Genomic DNA, 4,089 nt, shown 5'->3' on the forward strand with positions numbered 1-4,089 from the left:
GGTGCTTCACAGTTAAACCTGGAGACGGACTCGTGGAAGGACCATCTTCTCTTGACTCTTCTGCCTGTTGTCCTCATGCCAGACATCTGTCCTCTCTTAAGCTCCTTTTTTCTAAAATATGCTTATGGGCATACCTCACTTTACAGATTGTTTCCTGGGAATACAATTCAGAGTTTCACAAGTCAACTCATTGTTTGGCATTTTAGATTGCTTAACTTTTAAAAATCAAATATTATTATTATTATTATTCTTTTGAGATGGAGTTTTGCTCTTGTTGCCCAGGCTGGAGTGCAATGGTGCAACCTAGGCTCACCACCTCTACCTCCTGGGTTCAAGTGCTTCTCCTGCCTCAGCCTCCCGAGTAGCTGGGATTACAGTCATGCACCACCACGCCTGGCTAATTTTGTATTTTTAGTAGAGATGGGTTTTCTCCATGTTGGTCAGGCTGATCTCAAGCTACCTACCTCAGGTGATCCGCCCACCTCAGCCTCCCAAAGTGCTGGGATTATAGGTGGGAGCCACCGCGCCCGGCCTAAAAACATCAAATCTTATTTAAGAGGAATTTGTTACTACTTTCAAGAGTCCTGTTGTGAAACTCCATGTATATAAAAAAAGTTATTACTAGTCTGGATTTTTTTTTTTAATATTGGGTTTGATTAAGGGCAGTTTCAGCTTCAACCAAATCCCTTCTGAACTCTGGGAGAACAGGCCAAATCTCCACCATAAGAATTGACAGTATAGGTATACCATGCAATACTATATGTGCAATACTATATGGATACAGGTTTAGTCGAATGTGATCATATCCAAATGATATATCCAAATCCATATGTAGAAAACTCATCTAGAGTCGGGTGCAGTGGTTCACGCCTGTAATCCCAGCACTTTGGGAGGCCAAGGCAGGTGGATCACCTGAGGTCAGGAGTTCGAGACCATCCTGGCCAACATGGTAAAACCCCATCTCTACTAAAAATACAAAAATTTGTCAGGCGTGGTGGCGTGCACCTATAGTCCCAGCTACTCAGGAGGCTGAGACAGGAGAACCTGGGAGGCGGAGGTTGCAGTGGGCGGAGATTGCACCACTGCACTCCAGCCTTGGCGACACAGGGAGACTCCATCTCAAAAAAAAGAAAACTCATCTAGTATCATGTGATATAGAAATTATTATACAGCAGTAATTGCTGCTTACCGAGATGGGGTAAGACTAAGATCCTAGTGTTCCACAAATCATTAAGAAAAGATCAAATTGTGATTTGTCTTACTTTAGTGTTGTATACAGTTTTGTCAAATTCTTTGACAGTAGTTATCCTTTTGTGGTATGTCATTGTAATTCAGTGGATTGAAATTAAATGATCTGTTCATCTAATCAGTGTTCATTGGGTGCCTACTCTGAGCTAGGTAGATGTCAGAATAGGAAGATGGATAAAACATGGCCACTGCTTTTAAGGACGTCCTGATGTCGATGAGGAATGCAGACACATGGATGCAGAACTCCAATACAATGAGCCACGTCCATAGAAGGACACAAAAAGTACTGTGGCCATGCCAGGAATGGAGAGATCAGCCACAGCAGCCATCCTGAGTCAACCACTGCTGTTAGGCCACTTCCTAAACCACCACTTGGTCCATGTCCCCTCCCTGTTTAAAAATGTACAGTGACTCCCTGTCACCAACCACATCAGGTTCAAAGTCTCCTGTAGTACTAAGCCCACTCTGCCTGTCTCACCTTCCCCGGGACTTTTAATGCGGACATGCACACACACACACACCTGGTTTACTGCCACCTTTAAACTTGTGTTCATGCTCTTCACATCTGGAACACCATCCCTCCACCCTTTACCTATCCAAATCCTGCTCATCTTTCAAGGCCTACATCAAGTCCTGCCTTGGTAGCATGGTACCAGTTGGACTAGTGCCCATGCATGATTTCTCTCTGAACTCCAGTTGCACTTAGCACCTTTGAGTGTAATTGTTCTTTAAGTCATTCTAAAGGTTTTGTCAGCTGTCTCAGAGCAGAGCCCATGTTTTCTTCTCAGGATGGGGACCATATGCTGCACCCTGGTGAGGTGCTGAGCAAGTCCTTGGTCAATTGGCTGGATAATGCTAGATAACAGGGCTGACTAAAAATGCACCTCTGTCTTGTAGCCTCTGATATCTGTAATTCAGGTTGTTTATGGGAGGATGTTCAGATCATAACCACTTCACTCACTGTCACAACTTGCCACTTACCCCAGAATGCATTTAATCTGCCCAAGCCCCTGAGGATCCTGGGCTGTAACTTCTTTCTTTTCTTTTCTTTTTTCTTGAGATGGAGTCTCGCTCTGTCTCCCAGGCTGGAGTGCAGTGGGTGATCTCGGCTCACTGCAACCTCCACCTCCCAAGTTTAAGCGATTCTCCTGCCTCAGCCTCCCGGGTAGCTGGGATTACAGGCACACACCACCACGCCCGGCTAATTTTTGTATTTTTAATAGAGGTGGGGTTTCGCCACGGCAAGGCTGGTCTCAAACTCCTGACCTCAGATGATCTGTCCGCCTCGGCCTCCCAAAGTGCTGAGATTACAGGCATGAGCCACTGGCCTCTAGGGTCTGATTTCTAACTCCACAGACAAGCAGTGCCAGTCAAGGTTTGGCCCTCGATACCTGGTCTGTGATCAGCTAGACCACACCACAGTGCAGTGCAGTGCTAGACCCACCCTGGGAAGAAGAGGCAGGCTTTGCCCAAAGAGCAGGCATGTGGAGCCCACCCATTTGACTTCAACCTCGCTTTCCTTGGCCATTTCACAAACGGTGTCAGATGGTCCTTGGCACCACTTAGTGATGGTCCTAACCACAGGTGTAAGCCACAGCAGGGAGTGTCCTAATGTTTTTAAGGTGGAGAGGTGGAACTGAGGGAAGGAAGGAAGTTTGATTGGAAAGGGGTTAGATTAAGCCTCTTAGTGAAGGATGAGGTCAACATTTGTGATTTTTTTGTTGTTGTAATCATCAGGGCCTGTTTTGGAGACAAGAGGCTTTAAACAGAAAGGGCTGGGGGTGGGACTCCACAGTGACCTACTGCAGGCTGCTTCCTTCAAGGAAAATCAGCAGCTTCTCAAGAGACCCATTTATACAAAGGAACTCTCCCCTCCCTTCCCCCACTGCCCCTTCCCTTTCCCGCTCCTCTCCAGTTTGGCCGCTGCCATATCCCTTCTGTACGTCCTTCCCTGACTCCACCTAAAGCCAGGCACCCTTGCTGCCCTAGAGATTGTTGGGACTCGCTCCCAGTGCGTTGCTTTCTGGGCAGAGGGGAAGTTCTGCTGGGCCCAAAGGTGAAGTAAGACGCCTCTGGTCTCTTTCCCATCTTATCAGGGAATTCCTGGCGGGCACAGACACGCGCACACAAACCACACACAGATACACTCAGCCCAAGCCAGCGATGACGTTCCCCTGCCTGGCTGGTTCTACATATGGGTGTGACTAGGTCAAAGAGGACAGGGAGGGTCTAAATATTTAGATACTGGACTGCCAAGCCCTCGATGGAAACCAGAGATCCTCTCAAAATGAACATTTGCAGAAAGAAAAGCAGCCCCTGGCGTCTCTGGAAGCTCGCCCGGTACTGTCGGCCAGGACTTGATGTTGCTACCAACTGGCCTGGCACTCATGGCTAGATCTGGGTGTTCTGCTGAACATACATTCATAGGACATCAGCATCATACAAGGCTACTCTGTGACCGTGGTGGATTGAGACAAAAGCAAGACCTCTCCATAATCATGTGAACACAGACGAAAACATGAACATTGCCTGAACCTTGAAAATGACCAAACACCCCCCACCCCCATCCTGGTTTTTCTGAGTAGCTGCTGCTTCCTTACCAATTGCAGTTTCAGCCTCGCTCTTCTCTGCCCTCCTCTTAGATAAGATTGAGTTGATAAGATACTCAGTCCAATCACAGAATCACCAGCATCCAGTCCAGAACAAAGCCTGACTTCCTTAAACCTTCCTCCAAATCCCCTGACCCGACCTGAATCCTCTAAGTCTTTTCTAGCGCCCTCTTCCTGAGGCATGTCACGATTCCCCCATGGGGTGCCTTCTTTCTTGCCGCAATGAGCAATA

This window comes from Piliocolobus tephrosceles, unplaced genomic scaffold, assembly GCF_002776525.5.
Source record: "Piliocolobus tephrosceles isolate RC106 unplaced genomic scaffold, ASM277652v3 unscaffolded_9236, whole genome shotgun sequence".
NCBI lineage: Eukaryota > Metazoa > Chordata > Mammalia > Primates > Cercopithecidae > Piliocolobus > Piliocolobus tephrosceles.